Source organism: Zeus faber (assembly GCF_960531495.2).
Source record: "Zeus faber genome assembly, chromosome: 16".
NCBI lineage: Eukaryota > Metazoa > Chordata > Actinopteri > Zeiformes > Zeidae > Zeus > Zeus faber.
In genome coordinates this window covers 12,902,247-12,921,669 of record NC_137202.1, presented here as the reverse complement: position 1 = coordinate 12,921,669, position 19,423 = coordinate 12,902,247, and the positions used below count along the sequence as shown (strand labels likewise).

The 19,423-nt window shown below is 44.8% G+C and overlaps 1 long non-coding RNA gene across 1 annotated transcript in view; it reads left to right on the top strand.

The window, feature by feature from the left end:
- LOC307242261 overlaps positions 1-19,423 on the top strand; it is a 30,182-nt gene that overhangs the window by 8,869 nt on the left and 1,890 nt on the right. Inside the window, exon 2 of the long non-coding RNA XR_013844587.1 lies at positions 9,446-9,523. This is a non-coding gene — a long non-coding RNA (uncharacterized lncRNA). The remainder of the gene's footprint in view (positions 1-9,445; positions 9,524-19,423) is intronic.

The window sequence follows — 19,423 nt, the reverse complement described above, 5'->3', positions numbered from 1 at the left end:
GATACTGGCGACAAATGTATTTACAATTTTAAGTACGTAAGTGGCTGAATGGAGTCATATGATGTAGACAAACTACCTTCACGTGACCATTTTTCTCCCCCAGGTGATGGCCTTCGATGTAACTTGCTGGTGCTTTTAGTTCAGGCGACGTTAGACCTTCTGATGTGCATTGCCCACAAAGTCGACATACTCCGCTGCTTTATGGCTTTGTTGGTTGAGTTGTTGAGGAAGGCCTGTGCGTCACCATGTAAAAATGTTGGTGTCGATTAAGGGCTTGGACTTGTTTTTATTACAATACATACATGACACTATTAAATGAAGAGATCATATCATGATGTGCAAATTTGTCATTTGAAATTTTGAGAGGAGAGGAGAGTATTTATTTGAAAGTTTTTGGTATCATACAGTAGTTTAATATGATGAAATCTACAAAAATCCACCAAGCTCCAGCTATTGATGGTGGGACAGGGAACCCGGGGTAATTTCCTCTCTTCTCCTCTGCAAGGGAAGGATGAGGGGGATTTGGAGGCTGTTGTTACTATAGGCCAGACTCAGGCCTCTGATCGTTACAAGCAGATATATTTCGGCATCCACTCGTCCACTTTTATTTTCATCCAAAGCACCTTAGAATGGAACAGAATAGCTTTGGCACACCATCAAGTCCCTTGGGTTTCTATAACTGCATCTTCCACAGTTCCTGTACTAATTGCCTAAATGATGTCAAAATGCGTTTGGTGTCTCTTGTTTCAACTCCTTCCATCAGTCTAATACAGGGTTGTTGTTGTTGTTGCATGTAAGCCGCTCACATTCAACATTCGTTTTTCTTTTTGTAGTCGCTCGCCAGCGGAACACAGTTTCTGCCGCTGTAGTAACTCTCTTCCTGATCTTTTCAACGCGGTGCTTATCCCAATGCTAGTTCATATTTCGTAAAAAAAAAATTAAATAAAAGGTCACCTTTCATTTTCTAAAGTACCTTGACTATGTGCGCATTTATTTTAAGAAAACTGATCCTGTATAGTTCACCAGGTTGAGTGTTTTTGTCAGTTGATTTAAAAAGAGAAACGTTTTCACAGGCCAAATGCCAAAAAGTGAATCTTTGACTTTGGTGTGTTGACACTTGACAGGTTGTATACACGTTATTTTTATCCACGGGTTTTAAACTGTGTGCATTTTGGTTTTGAAGACGCAGGTACAAGAGCGCATCCACATCAATTACTGTACTGTAGGGGCAACCATTAATGCCAATATCTTTGCAGACACGCACACAGAAACCTTTTCTTGCTGCGCTGTTATCATAGTAAACCGTTAGATGCCGATTTGAAGGTTTGCGCCGTTGTTTTTCTTTGGAATACCACTCTCACTTAGATGTCATTATCCCAATGTTGGTCTTTGCAACACGGCAGTGCTTCTCCTCAGACCAGTGCCTCGGCCTGCTCCCTGGGGCTGAAGCGGCTGTTCAGTAGTGGCCTCCAGACCCAAGACATACACAGACTTGGACACACATGTATGCAGACCTACACGCACACCTTGTGTTAGGGTTGGGACATTTTGTGATTGATAGATCAATGTTGTACATTTCAGAGTCCCTCTTTCTCCCTTAAAACCTATGTTATTATATTAGAGGTGTAACGGTTCACAAAATTCATGGTTTGGTTCGATACGGTTCAGTGGTGCCACAGCTCAGTACATTTTTAATGTTGAAAATAGAGAAATGAGAATGTGCCTCCGGTGTGTGCGTGTGTATTTTTATTTATTTTCTTGACATCTAACATCATGAAAGTACAATATTTTATTTATAAATTTAACATAAAATAATGTGCGTTGTTTTGCGGATGTCGTGTCATTGCTGGCGCCAGTGACTCAACATGTTTTGGTGTTGCCGTTGTTGTTGCCAATTCCTGTGAAACAGAAACACCATGCCGTTTGTTTTTTATCTGCTACTCTTTTGGCAACCCTGTCATACCTTACAGGGAAACTAAAATACTGTTGGTTGTTGCGGGATCTTCTAGTTATGTTCTGTGACTACTATTTATACTGCTATATATACAATGAGGTACTAGCTGGTTTGTTGGCGTGATAACCTACATTTTTCATTGGAGTTGGGAGGGGCTGCATGTGTTGATCCCTCGTTGAACGTATAGTTGAACGCAATTAAAACTTTCCTTTGTTTTATCTACGTTATAGAGTGAATCTAAAAAATCCTTTGGTTTTGTATTCTGTTTAAAACCGTGAGAAACTTCAATACAAATATAAGTACTGTTACACCCCTAATAAATAACTAAATAAATAAATTGATGTATGCCGAGATAGCCAACTACATAATGTGCAAAATAATTGTCACTCCCACTGAGACAGTCACTGCTGTCTGACGTAGCCTCCACCACCATGCACCTGCACCGACTGCTGAGAAGAGGCCTGTGCTCAGTTGTGGTTTACAACAGCCTCCAGACATCAAAACATTTGGGGCTCGACGAGAATCTTTCAGGACCACAGGCCTGAAAGTCAGGGCAACCTGATGCCTCTCAGACAGAGTACCCCTGTGTTTATTTTTGCGAGAGGAGTCGCTCTCAAAGCAGAATTAAAGAGATCTTAATAAGTTATAAATTGAATTTCTTGATGCCTGCCGATACACTATTCCCCAATCTGGTGCCACTCTCCATTTTGCATATCACATCAAGAACGCTCTTCAGCGACCATCTTTTCCAGCGCGATGACAAGACGAGATGGCTTCATCAATATTTATACATGCTGTTGATTGGATAGATGTTGGCTTGGAGCATGTCCCCGCTTCCTTCTTGTCACAGTACTCAAATAGCGGTTAACTTGATGGACAGAAGCAAGTCTTTTACTTTTAACAAAATGGACATTATTTCCCTAATAATTGCTTCAATGCGTTTGCAGACAATGACAGTCAGTTCTGTCTCGCCAACTAGTGTCATGTATGTTTAATGATCATATTAGCAAAGTAAACGGCTTCATTTGTGAGTGGAAAAAGTGCAACAGCTTTGCGTACATTGGCCTGTATGTACAAGTGTTCCTGTGCATATGTGAAGTCATCTTGCATACAGAATAAAGTCCAGGGTCAGTGGGCGCAGCAGAGAAAGCACACATGCATGAAATTCCAAAGTGCATTCTGTGGAAAAGCTTACAAAACATGTTACCTATAGTGGTTTCAGTTGTGATATACAGGTACTCCCCACTTAACGACCTACCTGCTTAACGACTGTTGGGGACTTTCGACCATGCTTCACCCTTTATACACTATATACACTATATAAACTATAAACACTATATATACTATCTACACTATATCAACTATATATACTGTATATACTATATATACTATACATACTATCTGCACTATATAAACTATTTATACTTTATACACTATGTACACTGTATACATGTCATCTCATCACTGTTCTCAGTCTCAGTCTCGTTCCTGCAGTCTGTCAGTATTCACTACTCTACCGTTTGTAATGGCCACGCCCCTTTACCGTGAAATAACACGGGTCCTCGCTTATCCACCAATCTGCTGAATGACCTGGTCCTAGGAACGGAGCTACATCATAATTTTTGTTTATATTATAAATATAAAGCTGCCTGTGCTCAACCTTGACAAATGTCTTCCTGCAAAGAGAGGGCTGAATTGTACCATTTGTATGACGCAAAATCAGCCCGAAATGAGATCAGAAATGATGTATGGTGTTTTTAAATGGATGTCACACTCAACAGCAGAGTAGAGATCGTAATGACATGCAGATATAATAAGATGATCATTTTTTTCCTGTGGGAATTGGCGAGCACCAGCGCCAGAAATAGACTTTCTGGGGCGGGGACTGGTTGTTTGAAATCCATTATAGTGTTGAAACGATGAACAATAACTGTTGAGGGGTCAGCTGTCGACAACGCATACACTGTGATTCAAGCGTCCTTTTGGAGTTTGTGCATATTCTGCTCAAATCTGTGTGATGCTGCTGACCCTGCTAGCACCACTGCTAAGAGATTAAACGAAAGCATACAGCTCTCTTAAAATAATGTCCAAGCACAAATGTAAAAATATATGACCTGAGTTGGTTGCGATAGCAACTTATTAAATGATTTAATAAATGATGGCATTTCTCTCTCAGGAGGAATCGATGAGCACACTAGTGCCACTTCTGTCTCTTAACTCTCCAGTGGTGTGATGATGCGGCCCGACGACCCACTCTGTCTCTTATAAATAATATACCCTCACAGCAGGTGAGCGTGTGTCTGTGTGTGTGGCGTTGGCAGCAGCCTCAGCACCAGCTATTAGAATGCAAGGGCCGAATGGAAACGCACCAGACACGTGCGCACCAAACACTAGACAAACCCCCGCCTTTTAAACGAGGTTAAAAAGCATTAATTTTGCGGTGACACATGCCTCAGGGGTACTGATAACCCTGGCAAGAACCCAAAGAAATATCTCGAGAAAGGGAGATATCCAAATATTCAATTTCCTGTGATTAAAACGTTATTTGCTTCCAGACTCGACTTAAGAAAGATACCCGTGTGTGGCGGCGTTGTCCAGCATTGGCGCCCTTGGAAAGTAAGTTGATGTGTTTAAAAAAAAAATAAAAAATTTAAATAAAAATAAATAACGTGACAAAACTAGCAAGCAACACATTAATAGCAATTACCACGTTTAATTTATGGCTTCATGGAAATAGAACTGGCACCAATTTGTGCCTCGGTAACCTCTTTTGTACGTTCTCAAAATAAAAAAATTTAAAAAGTAGAGACTCTCGTACATTCCCTAAACTCGCAGTTAAAATACGTTGATTGGATGAATAATAAGCGTGTAGTGGTGTACAATATAGTAATGAAGAGTACACATTTATTAGATGAAGCTGTGTTTTTAAATTGTGCTCCAATCAATACATGGTAATGCGTTGCAGTACCCTCTACTTTTTTGAAGATTCAAAGTTATTATTATTGTAACTATCACGTATATCGCCGCGTTGCATCGTCGATAGCTTTTGCACGAGAGTTAAAATCGACGATTTTCAGATCCTCCCTTTCAGGTCGGCCGCTTTGCGTTTGCAAAGCGCCCAAATCAGATCCGAAGTCTCAGGCGACGGCCAAGCTGTGATGCTTCGTCGCGGCCGGAAAGCAGATGTAACGTTGTCGTACACGGGATAGAGAGACCGGGACTGAGAGGGGGAGTGACAGCCCCGGCAGATGGCCTGCGCTCGCCGCTCCTGGTGAAATACACCCCTCGCTGCCACAGCTGCTCGCACATCCGCTGGCGTGAGCGTCGCGCTCGCTAATTGAAAAAGCCCCGGGGAGCCGCGCTCGCGTGAGCCTCGGGGAGTCTTGGCTCCGTCGTCTGATTGCCGTCTCAAATAGTCTGCATAACTTGACGGCTCCGCCTCGTCTTTCGGCCGCTCTGCCCCGGTCGTTGACCTTTGCTTTTCCAACTGTCTCACCTCCTCTCCGCCTCCCTGCCTCGGCCCCACTTTCTCCCGTCTCTCAGAATAAGGCTCCACTGCCCCTTTGTCGCGACGTTGTTTGCTCCTCTAATGGATGTTACGGCGGCTTGATTCCTTCTCCCTCTTCTCTCTCTTATCCACCTCTCTCCTCCCTCTCTCGCTTCCCTGGTCGCAGGCAATCCAGGAGACCAAGCGCTGACACCTGTAGTGTGTGTGTGTTTGTCTGTCTGTCTGTCTGTCTGTCTGTCTGTCTGTCTGTCTGTCTGTCTGTCTGTCTGTGTGTGTGTGTGTGTGTGTGTGTGTGTGTGTGTGTACAGTCAGCTGGGCGGCCCTAATTAAGTGCCATTTCTTATCTTCAAATATTTATTCTGCTCTAATGAGGAGGATTATCTTTGAGTCCCCCCCCTTTCCCCCCGTCCCCCACCACACTCTCTCTCATCACCAGGGATGAGGGAATCCAATCCACTTCCACAATTTGGTAGCTGTCAATCTCTATTCTCAGCCTACTTTGCCTACCATGAAAAAAAGATGAATGAAGGCTTTGGAAAATAAGCAAGCGAGTGCCAACAGCAGTCTTACATTGTGAGGGCAGGGTGGGTTGGTAAATTGCCAACCACATCATCTACTTTTATCTGTGTTTAGTTGGCCTTGAATTAGTGGGGCTCGTCAATCAGAAGTGGTGGTCCAACTGTTGGTGTCAGTGGCTGGACAAGTTCCTCACAGTCACATTTGAATTTGGTTTGCAGTAACTAGCCAGCTGTTGATAAGTGCAAATGTATGCAGTGAGTAGACCACGTCTGTTTTCGTCCTCGTGTTTTTGTGTGTGTCTACACGAGTGACTGAACCTTGTTCAAACAGTCGTCATTTTTATATTCACATTTAGTTTTTCCTGTTTTGGCATTGTAGAGAAGGTGTGTGTGTGTGTGTGTGTGTGTGTGTGTGTGTGTGTGTGTGTGTGTGTGTGTGTGTGTGTGTGTGTGTGTGTGTGTGTGTGTGTGTGTGTGTGTGTGTGTGTGTGTGTGTGTGTGTGTGGTGACAATACCAGTGAAATAAAAACACCTTTATTCCACTATTGACGGATGCATTGACCCTTTCCCCTCACATTTCACCTGAATGCTCCTTAACAGATGAATGCCATTTTTCTAGAATTATAGATACCGGGAAATGGGGAAAAATGGCCAATAGATGAGTGAAATAAAAAAATACCTTTTAATTGTTTTGGGCTCAATGATTAAGCAAATGATTTAGAACATTTTTTTTCATTTTTTTATAATCCATTGTAATTACTGTAGGATAGTACTTATTTTTATATTCATTCATACTTGTGATTGTTCCAACACCCTATTGCTGGCACATATTTGGCTAAAATACAGATATTTCAGAGGCACAAAGAAGATTCAAAAACAAACCGTTTTACAAACCGTTGACTCATTTGAAATTCAAGGCACACACAAACAATCAGCAGATCAATTTCACACAGGAGCACTTCTTAGGCTTTCGTTTCTTCGGAGCTCTGATATGATTTTGGTCAGCGTGTAATCTAATCTGATCGTTCTTCGGTGTTTAAGGAACCCACAGCTTGGCTTCTCACGTTCACTTAATCACTTAAAGAGCTGCTGAGTTTTCACAACCTCTGTACGAAATGTTGGTTTGAAATTGCTACCCCTGTGGATTTTTTCGCAGTGTACAATGCTTTTAGCACACATTTCGCCAGCAAGGTTCCTCCTTTTTTCTCCCTTTGTCTAAATCATTTTAATAGCCTCTTAGAGCACCGTCCTGCTGGGTTTTGCAGTTTTTTTTTCCTCCAAAGATGTGGTGCACATTTCTAAGTATTCTCTCAGCTTCTTTTGTCTTCAGCCTGCCCTCCGGCGGCTGTAGCCCGTGTAATTGCTTGACTGGAGTCAAAGTTCAAACCCGCTACAAGGCAACGGCAGCACACCTGTGACTGTATTGTCCCTGTCTGCAGTGTGTGCATCTGCGTATGTGGCCATTAAGGAGTAAGTGTATGTCACTGCAGGTACGCATGGTTGGGTACTTATTCATACTGCAGGTGTGTGTACCTGACTAACATATCAGTTCGGCAGTCAGGTTTATTGGACACGATTGAACATCGGAACGTAAAGATTCGGGTAGACATTTAATTGATGACGTGTTGCAACTTTTCATTTGCATTTGTTGCAACATTTCTTACATTTGCTTAAAATTTGGATGGAAACATAATTATAGAATCTGATGATTTTAGAACCCCCACCACCACCATGCACATACCATTGATTCAAGTGACTGTGGGCCTGCTTCCCCCTGGTGGTAGACCGGTGCTCTTTGTTTAAGAAGTGACCTTTTAAAATTGCCATTCATGCACCTGATCGGGGCAGGGGGAGGAAGAGAAGAGTCTGACATCCCAAACTTTGTTAGCTGATCTTTCGCTGAACTGTACACAACATGTGTCCTTATTAAGTCCCTGCAGTTGGACAGGTGGTTGTGAACGTTGCGTTGCGTACAAAGACTTTTTTGGATTTTTTTCTGCACACATTTTTGTGTGTAGTCTAAAGCATGTGTAAATACTTTTAATTTCCTGGCTGGTATCGCCCACTTAATCACATCAGCATCTGGCAGCATTAGGTGGCATCTGGTTGGAAGACCTACACCACCGACCAAGATACATTTGTTTGAATATATTGGTCTCCCTGAGTTTGAAGCTCAACCTGTGAAGCTCACAGCCAATGAGGGGCTTTTTGTCCACCACTTGGTTTTTCAATGTGCCATCATTCTGCAGCTGTCTCAGCTGCAAGAGAGTGGGTTATTTTAAAAGTACAGCATAGAAGGACTCTGGAGATTTTGGCGGTGAGTGGGTGCATGGGTAGTAGATATGTACTTGTTTCCAATGGAGAGCCTCTTTATTTAGCTATGTAAAGAAAAGGGTCTCTTCAAATTGCTCCCCTCACCACCCACCCACCGCCCACCTATGTAGTCATTGGACACATGGGATCAAGACCGATTACAAGTGCCCCACTAAGAAAAAGGGAATAAACAGCTTTAGAGTGCTGCAGCTTTATTATCCGGCTTTCTTTTTTTAGCTTTCTAGATAGATGATACAACAAGAACCTTGGTACTTGTTTACAAAGTTGTAGAAATTAAGAAAAAGTTCCCGTACATGTTTTTCTTCAGTATCAGATGCACAAACTTGGTACCCCACTGCTGCCTGACAGTAACAGAGAGAATAACACTTGTTGGGAAACTGTAGTACAAAAACTGCTGCTGTTTGGAACATTCCGCTTAACATGAGACTCTTTCAAAAGTAAAGCTGCAAGAGTGGTATGTGGTTTGTGCTTTGCCTCTAAGTGCCTGGCCTTCGAGGCAGATGATCAAGGAGCCATCATAGATGTATAAAACCCAAGCTGCAAGCTGTGCCATCGAGCGTTTCAAATGAAGGAAAACACATTTAACCTATCCAAACAGCTGAAAGGCTGCCATCCCAAAAGCAGGTGTCTGTGAATACCAATTCATCTTTATATCACTTTTACAACTTGCGCTATAATGTACCATCATGGTTCCATTACTTTTATTCGAGACAGCTGGCAATGCTGATTATCAAACTATGTTCCATATGATGTTTACAATGGACGTACTGGATTACCTCAGTTTTCTAAGTGAATCATAGCTTGTAGGAGGCTATCGTGCTCAGCATTCATTAAGTTGTATCATCAAAATATCAATATTTATGACTAATCGTCCGTTACCATGTCATTATTTTTTACTACTACAGTAGTGGCTCTTGGAGTGTAAGGTGTTTGTGGCACCTCTCTTGTTGTTGCAAGATATGTCGGGCATTTATTTAAATGGAAATAAAGACGCTTGCCTTTTCAGACAAATGTGAAAGTAACCAACATGTTGTTGCAGTCTGGAGTAGGAGACAAGCCTCGCTGTCAGGAGATAGAGGTGACAACACAACAGCTTTTAAATACTCAGCTAATTACCTCAATCTCCTACAGGTGCGTCCCAAGTGCTGGCTCTCTCTACCTACAGATGCTGCCAAAACCACACCCCACTGCCACAGAGTTTTTGTGAGGGTAAGGATATCCACATTATACCGCTATTTTAAAGCTGATATAGCTGTTAATTAATTGTTGCTGTTAATCTGTTAACATGTGAACCCCCTGAGTTGTGTTCTGTGCACGCTGTAGAGTTGTATTCTGGCGCAGGCCAGGCAATGAGGAAGAGGAGGCAGGCGGAGGCGAAACAGCGCCGGTTGATGCGTATTTATTCTCGGGATGGTGGCTCATTGGCCAAAACAACAAATCAGGCAATTGCGGAAATCGTCCACTAGATCGTAGGGGTGTCATGTGTCATGTGCTCCCGCCATGACAAGTCTGGTGGCTTGGGTAGCGTGCTCGTCTCGCCCGGGTCCATGTCCCTATATTATTTGTGGTTTAAGGATCGGAGCTTGACAACGCCCTCCTGGCCTGCTACATACCCCACCGTCGCACTTAGGCCGGGGTGCTGTCTGGCCAACTCCCCCACCCCACCCCCATTTTGGCATGTTCGCAACCGCGGCGATGTTATCCACCTGCGGTCTGAGCGGGCCCCCCCAAAGTGGTACCCCCCCCAAGTGGTACCCCAGATACCGTACCTCCCTCCGCCCAACCGCCGACTTCTTTGGGTTGGCGGTGAGCCTCAGGGACCCCAGCATCACGTCCACATACTGCAGCTGCCGCTCCCAGGTATCGCTATGAATAATCAAATCTTCTAGTATGCAGCGGCAAATGCTGCATGAACAACCCAAGCGGAAGCACGCAAAACTGGGAAAGTCCTTGCGGAGTGGAGAAGACCGATTTTTCCTTGGTCTGCTGGGACAAGAGAATCTGCCAGTAGCCCTTGGTTGAATCCAGCATCGTAAAAAAACGAGCCTACCTAAGCGGTCAAGAAGCTCGTCGACGCGGGACATAGGGTCAGCATCAAATTTTGACACCACGTTCAACTTCCGGTAATCTACGTAGAACCGCACCGACCCCTCTATTACCCCCATGTCCAGCATGGCCTCTTATTCCGCCTGCACTATTTTTCGTCTGTTTTTGGGCAGGCGATACGGCCGGAAGTGCACCTTAAACCCTGAGGTCATCTTCACATGGTTGAGTATGAGGGGCGTACGGCCGGGCAGGGGAGAGAACACATCTGCAAAGCACAGCTGCAGCGTCATGACGTCTGCGCTCTGGCCAGGGGAGAGATGGTCACTTTAAAGGGCCGCGGTGCGATCTGCCGGATTTGAAACCTCAGCCCCAACTCATCCCTCTCTAGTCCCCCCCCCCCTCACGAGCACACCTTCCCTCCATTCTTTTAGGGGGTTTAGGTGGTAAATTTTGGTGGACCTCCCCCTGTGCGTTTGACTTCATAATCAACCTCCCCCACATGTCATGTGACCATGAAGGTCCCCTTGCCACTTCACCAGTAATTTGAGCTGGACGTGGGGAGCAGTACTAACACCTTGTCTCCCGGTGAGAATTGTCTTAACCGAGCCCCCCTGTCATACAGATAGTGATGACTTTCCTTGGCCTGGAGAATGTTCTCCCGTGCTTTCTGCCCTAACACGTGTAGCTTTGCTCTCAGGTCCAATGATGTACTGGACGTTGTTTTTACTGGTGCTGGGACCTTCCTGACAGTTTTCCTGTCCCAATTTTGGCATCGTGGACGAATTTCTGGATTATGTAAACTAAGTGCCTTGGTCGGTCAGAATTTTCTTTGAAGCCCGACCTGGGAGATGACCGGAAACAGCGCCTGCACCACATTTTTGACCCTAATACTACTATAATACACACACACAGACCCGTAATACTAATACTACTGCTTCTGGGTATTGGGTCACGTAGTCTACAAGGACTAACGCGAATCGATAGCCCTGATGACTGCGGTCTAATGGCCCAATGAGATCCATAGCGGTTCTCTAGAACGGCGTCTCAATTAAGGGAGTGGCCTCAACGGCCCTCTGGACATAGCCGGTGGATTCACCAGCTGACACTCAGGACAGGCAGCACAGCGCTGCCGCACGTCCGCCCAGATGCCCGGCCAATAGAAACAGGCCATTATCCGCTCAAGTGTTTTCTCGTGTCCTTTGTGACCAGCCATCAGGTTATAATGAGACACCTGGAGGACTAAACCCCGACGGCTTTTAGGGACTAATTTGCCATGTTGCATGCCACGCCATGCACCGCAACACTCGCATATACCTACAGATCGTGAGCGCAACCCCCCTGCTTCTCTCATTGAGACATCAAAAAGTGGCCAATTTGTACCCAAAATCAGGGGGTGCGACAGGCGGGAACTAACCGCAGCCTTTACCATATGCTTTTTCCCCTTATAGCAAATTCCGAGCCGCACTATCGGATATGTGTGAATATCCCCATGCCCACAACAAGTATCCACCCTGGAGGTCTCTACCAAAGCCCTGGGTCAAACCGAGTGTTGCTGAATCATCGTTTGTGAACAGCCCAAGTCCAGCAAAGCCTGACGTCTACCCCCTTGTAACCTTACTGGCACATGGTAGGATCCCTCCCCTCAACTGGGGAGGGATCTGGCGGACTGGTGACCCGAATAACCTGGAGCAGCGTAGGAGGTGGTCTCCCGCCGTGACTCCCATGCTGAATCAGGGCGCGGGCGCGGGCCCCTTGGCAGGCCCCTTGGCGGTCCCCGACGGTCTGTGTTCCGCGGCTTCTCAGTGGTCCTCTCTCCGGTCCGGTGCGGTAGGCGGCGGTGTGGGTGTAGGCCTTGGCGTGGTCCTCAGCGAGAGCTATGAGAGCTTAGAGGGAGGCTGGTCGGTGGCAACTCACCCAGCTAGTGGTGTGGGCCAGGAGATTGTCCACAAACTGTTCGGTGGCCACCTGCCACCGAACCTCCCTGCACCGCCTTGACAGTCTGGTGCAGGGAGCGCTCCTCTGGTCGTAGCCTCTTTGTGCCGTGTCGAGGAACTGCTGGGCGTGCAGGAACAGCTGGCCCACGGTGTCGTAGGGGAGTGACCGGAGGCTCAGGTGGTGGCCCTCAGGTGTTCTCCTGACCTGTTCCATCACCGCCCTCCGAACGACAGAGTAGCTCATCCACTACTCCGGCGGTAGGGCATGCGCCACCAGCTTCTCCCGAGAGGAGGGAAACGAGCTGCCACACCTGCTCTCAGTCTGACCAGCCAGCCGCCTCGGCAATCAGTTTAAAGTCAGTGAGGAATGCCTCGGGATCGTCCTCCCCTGTCATCTTCTGTAGCGGGGGGATGGGGAGGCCCAGCGGTTGTTCCTCGCCAGGTCTGGTGCGCTCCTGGAGGAGGATCTGGATGGCCTGTTGGCTCTCCCGGAGCGCCTCCTGGTCCACTCACGGACCCTTGCCATATCCCAGGAATGCAGGGCTTGTTCCTGCATTGTGGCAAGGGCCGCCACCATTAGTTCCAGGGTCGAACGATGCCTGGGATTCTTCGTCGCGCTGTTCCTCCTGTTCAGGTGCCACTTGTAGAGGTGCAAATGAGGATGAGTAGGCAGGCAGAGGTATAAACAGTGCCGATTGGTGTGTATTTATTCTCAGGATTTAAACAATAGGTGGCTCGTGGGCCAAGACGACAAATCAAATGCTCACATGCAATTACGGAAGTCGTTCACTAGATCAGCACTTAGGTGCACTCCTGCCATGATGTGTCCGGCGGCTTGGGTAGCTTGTTCCTCTCGCCCGGTCTGCACCATGTCCTGGAAGCACTGCGGGGACAACAGACCCTACATTATTTCTGGTTTTAGGATTGAACGAATCAGCAGAGTCCCTCCATTGATTCGCCCGATCCACTGAGCGGCCCCAGGATGGGAACCTGCACCACCTGTGTGCAGCGGCAGCTTGACCACGCCCCCTTGGCCCGCCACATTCATGTTGCCGTCACAGCGCAGCAGAGAGATGACATCATTAAGTGGCGACTTGAACTCTTAAAGGGACAGATTAGATTACAGGTACTCCTCACTTAACGACCGAGTTCCATTTCTCCAACCAGGTTGTTAAGCAAATTGGTCGATAAGCGAGGACCCGTGTTATTTTACGGGGGCGTGGTGAGTATAGTGAACACTGACAGACTAGGGGAACGATACTGAGAACGTTGATGAGACGTATACAGCGTTTATACAGTGTATAAAGTATATCATGTGTGTATAGTGTATAAAGTGTGATGTGCGATGAGATGCTTGACGCCGCGCAAGCCGTGTTATTGTAGGCAGCGTACAACACTGGTCCGAGAGCTGGTCGTAATTCAGAACAGTCGTTAAACTGGTAGGTCGTTAAGTGAGGGGTAGCTGTATTTAAACACAAATTTAGATTATTTCACATATATCTGGAGTTTGGTGACATTTCAAATAAAAATAAGTGGTGACGCTCTGAAATTTTCGCAAGAGTATGAAGTTGACATATTATTTGTGGTTAGTGACGGGGTTTCCAGTTTACTTTGTGTAGTAGTACCTTAGGTACTTATTTTCACCTTGGTGCAATTGCCGCGACTAACCTGGACCCTGTCCATTCCTGCCTGGTATATTTATTATTATTATTATCTATTTATTTACTTTTTCGCCGAAAACAGCCATGGAGAGAGCTTAAAGCTGTAATTCCACACTGATTTTCCATCATATCCTTCATACTTTTGCCAGTATGGCCGTGAAGCTGGCATTAAATTTAATTCTAAGTGGTATTAAAAAGGTCTTAAGACTTCAATTTAACTTGGAGAACCCTGAGGGTTCTCAACCCTGTTGGGATTTTTCACACCACTTTTATAACATTGTATCAAATTTGGTATCAAGAATCGTGCAATTTCACTTGTGTTGGTATTGACAACCTCCTTGCAGAAATTGTGACATCTTTAGTCCAGGCTGTAAAACCTAAATGCCGCCCTTGGCTTTCCAGAGATGGCACATCTTGCCTGCAGTCTGTGTCTGAGCTATGTGCTGATCGAGGCCAGACTGTGTCGCAGTGGAGGCAGGGATTAGACTTCAGGAAAGGCATTAAACCCGTACCTCATGCACACACACACGCGCTCATCCTACAGCCGTCCCCTTCCAGCACTCCCAACCACCCCACACTGTGTATCCCAGATAGAGGCTTTCTGGTGCAAGGGGGTCCTAATGCTCTTAAATCAATGCTTTCCAGCCCTTTTTTTTTTTTTAACAACAGCCCTGTTAAGACTTTTCCTCTGCCCGCCGACAATGCTGATCCACATATTGTGTTATACTCAGTGCTCGTTAACACATACTTATCATATGATTTATGAGAGCATTCACCAACATGGTATGTGTAATCTTGTGAATTGGAAGAGAATTATTAATTCTTAAAGAGTAAATTGAACTGAGTGATTGCGGTTAAGATAAGCATGCACAAAAGGGAAAGTTTGATCAGTTATTTATTTTTATCTTAACTTTATTTTAACAGGTTAGTCTTGTTGAGATTCAAAATCTCTTTTACAAGCGAGTCCTGGCCAATGCATAAAAACACAAAACACATACTGTAAAAGGGCAATACAATATAAAATAACATTTAAACTTTGAAGGTGGAAATCTAGGAGGTAAAGCAATTACAAACATCAGCTTCATTACCCAGCGTTTTAACCCTCTCTTTAAACCTGTTCGGACAGACAAACTCCTGACGTTTCAGGGTGTTTTGGTGCTTGTTTAAAGCCGACGGGCCAGAGAACTGAAAAACCTTTTTGTCTAACTCCCTACAAAATGAAGCTATTGACCGTAGGCCGTATATGTTGTGTGACCTTTGGGAGTCTAACTACTGTAACATGTCCTTGTAAAGTAGTCAAATAATTGTGAACTTGTGAAATAATATTCATAAGTTCATCCATGTATTCTAAAACCATGTATTCAAAGACAACATATGTTGTTTCTGTACAATTTGAGTCAATCAGAAGCTAATAAGGATTCCTTTTAGAGCACCACACCTTAACCACTTTGCTCACCAAATCTGCTTTCCACAGTTCAGAACTAACAGCATTTACTGTTGCTGTTACTTGTATTTAGTTGGCTAGCCTACAGCTTTAATTTATGATGCCAAAGCGAAGGTGATAGTCACTTCCGTCAGTTCCTTAGTGGCTTCCATTTTGCTGTTTCACTGTATTATTACTTATTTCAATTGCGTAGGCAGCTTCCAAAGACTCTTATAAATGAGCAGCCTGAACTGTTTTATGTGCTAAGAAGTGTGGTTCTGGGTGTTTACACAACCAATTCCGGCTAATTGTTGGTGTTTTAGTTTAACATCTCCAGAGTGTTCAGCATCTGGCCCCGGGCTGCAAGATGCCGTGGGTTATGTATCCTGCACAGTTCTTCTTTGATGGGCATATGGGCCCAAATTCATGTAAGATTCCATCTCAGATACTACACAATCTCTCATTGAAGATGGAATGGATTACAGTCCGAACAGTGTTGTATTCTTCCAACAACACATGTTTATTGGAAAGCAACTGATATATAAATGGCTTGGCTAACATTTTTCATTGAAACAGACCATATACTTACAAGCTTTCTGATTTAATTTCTGGCGATATTTATCCGTCCAATATTTTTATGGGTGTAATGGCTGATATGATAATATGACAATAATGGAGAGGGTGTGGGTGCACTTGTTCGCTCTGAAGCCGAATGCAGACATTTTGCATACGGACATGTTACATGTTGTCTTGTGGCTTTCATGTTTATCCACAGTTTGACAGCCATCACACATAACACTAGGGCTGGGCAATATATCATTTTATGATCGATATGAGACTAGACATTCCACAACTTAATAGATTGTTTTAGCTGTTTTGATCGTCTCTACCTGATTTGTTATAATATCCACATTACTAACGATTAATTGTGTTTAAATATCTTATGAAAGCGCCAGTATTCATCTCCAAATGTTCGTAATAAAATATGTAATATATGTATACGTCAATTATCGATATAAAAAATATTGTAATATTTTATCAAATCAAATCAAATGCCCCAGGAGACACTGCTGCCATCTACTCTGACCACCTCTCCAAATCGCCTGCAAACTTTGCTTTTCTCTTCACTTCCAGCCTCCCTGCCTTCCATTTGGAGAATTTCACTGCTGTGTAAGAGTTGTAACTTTGCTGCCCCTCGTACAACTGATCATGCCCGTGCATAGGCTGCTAAGTGAAAGATAAATTATCCACATGAAAACACCTGAGGGAGCCAAGGGTAGTTGTAATTGCGGATTTGTTTACCCTATCGTGAAAATCTAAAAACTTAAGACGTTTTTCACTTGATTAACCTGTCTGCTGCCCCCAACCCACCCACCCCCGAACTTCACCAACTACAGCCCCGAGGGATAACCGCAATCCCCGCAAGCTTGGACTAATTGGACGACGCAGAATAGAACGGTGCCATGAATTGAGACCCTGGCCTCGGTGGGAAATTGCGAAGAACCCCATCCCATTGTGTAAACTGCCGAGGGAAGAAGGCAGCAAACAGACAAACAAACGCCCAGCCTGGTATTTGTGGGTTTAACAGCTTCTGTTCTGTTCCCCCAGGCACCAGTGCTCAGTCAGTTAATGTCAGCTATAAACTTTGTCAGATTGAGCGAGCCAGGCAGCGAGGAGCCCGGGGAGACTGTGCAACAGGAGCGAGAGAGAGAGATAGCGTTTGACCATGAACATAACCCTCACAAAGGGCTGCTGGAATATCGAGGACAGACACAGTTGACGGTCTTTTCTCTGTGGAGCCTTGAAATGTGCATTGGGCTTTCAAATCGCTTCTCTTTTAGTCGAGATCTCTGCTATCTGCCCTCCCCACTCGCTGTGCCCGCTCTGCATTCACAGCAAACAAAGCACTCGGGAATCCACAAGTAAAGAACTAAAGTGAAGAAAGAAAGACAGGCACCTTAGAAATCAAAGTATTTTCCTGTCTAATGTCACTACTGTAGCCGACATCAAATTTTGCATCTGGCAGTTATGTAGCTTACTCTGTGGTGTACTTCTCCACTACCCTACAGTACAAACCGCCTGTGTCCATGGCAGAGTCAAAGCTCTGGTTTAGGAAATTTGGGGTGAGTTGCAGGTTCAAAGATATTGTAAACTATTTTATTTTTATCTCATAGTATAATCTCATCAGGTTGTATTAATTTGAACTCAACTTGGTTGATTTGCTGTAGTCTGGAGGCATTTTTATTTATTGTTATTATTATTTTTTTGAATGGCCAAAAAGTACACGCAACTGCAGTCGTGGCATTTGAATTTGCCTTTGTTCTGGGGTCATTCCCTTTTCGAGTTCAGATCCCATCAGTCTAAAGTTGCACCGGCCACCTTCACGTCTTGGACTTGACTCGGATTCGATAACCTTTGGTCTCTGAATTCACTTTGTTTCGCCTTGGGTGGTCTTGACAACAACACTGCTTAGTATGACCCTGATGGAAACATTTTGACCTCCAATGCAGTTTTAACCAGTGGCTAGGCTGGAGAGCGTTTCTGAAGACTAATATAGGATAACGTTTCTTAGGCTTTAGATAGGTGCTGAAATGGACACAACACAGTTATTTTATTGCAGCTGCCCCGTCATTTATGTTCAATATTCATTCAATATTAATTTAGAAATTCAGAAAAAAATAACAGTTTTGGACGTGACTGTCCGAGTCAGGTCCCTGTCCGAGTCTGTACGCTGTCACACCTTACAAATGCTGATAGAAGACCGATCATAAGCCTGACTCCGGACTCAAGTACTACAGCCCCGGTTCTAAGACTAAAGATGGTAACCATTAATAATGCATGGGGTTGAGGTTGTTTGAGAAACTCTGGTATGTAGAGCAAGTCTGCATTTCAGTTCATCACCTCTCTCTCTCCAACACCGGCTCGCTTTTCCTCCCTCTGCCATCCTCAGAGCCCCTCTCCAACCGAATGAGAAGTGTGTTTCAAAACACTACGCATCGTACCGAAAGCATTGTATTTTCCGTTCATTATATTTTTGTAAGCAGTAGCAACTAGTGTGAGTATCGTGAAGAGGGTTACCACGGAAAAAAGGTCTGCACGTGTCGCTCAGAGCGAGAGATGACTTTGTATGAATGCTGCTTGGGGCTAAAAATAAAAAGGGGCTGCCTCCTAACTCTTGGCAGCTCCTTTCAGGATTTTCTGTCCTGACCCTACGTTCCTCCATCGCTACCTTCACCACCATCCCCTCTCCTCTGTGATAGATGATCCACAATGGAGAATGAGCTTGGACAAATGTGGAGCAAAGGAGTCTATCGCTCAGCTCATACGACCCCAAGGGACACCCTCAGGACGGCACCCCTTGTCTTTGGCTAAACATAGACGTGACATACTTACGCAGTAAAGCTGGAATGTGTGCTACCTTTTCTGCTTTGGGTCCTGCTCAACTCCAGCGTGCTTGACTAGAGGGATTGCAGCCTCTGGTGCGATTGGCCCCTTCCCTGCCTCGTCTTTCTACCCCCCGTTCCCATCTCGGCCCCCACTGTTGTCTCGTTGTCTCATTATATCTCACCTCTGACTGTTCACCCTCTAGCATGTAAAAGCATGAACTGTTTCTCGTTCTCCTTTCCGCTGTCTATCATTGACTCACTTTTACTAATTTTACTACTTTTACTAAACCACTGTTCTTCCGCAAAACTGTCCTCTTTTGCCCTTTGTCTTTTCACACACAGTTACACACTCTCCTCACTATATTGTATGCCCTAAATACCTGTCTCTTTTTACCATCTCTTTACCAATCCAGACAAAAATGGCCCCAATTTCATCACTTAAACAATTGAATGTTATGTGAAACACGCCAATGCAATGATAATAAGATATGCCTCTGGGATAGTGTAAGGTTATAGCAGAGAATGAATGAATATTTAAATAAAAAATAGATGAATTGCGTCTTCTAAGTAGGGGACTGAACCACGTTTGATTTGCAGTAGGGAGTCTCTGAGAAGAAAAGTTTGGGAACCCCTGCTTTAAACAATGTTGTTTATCAATT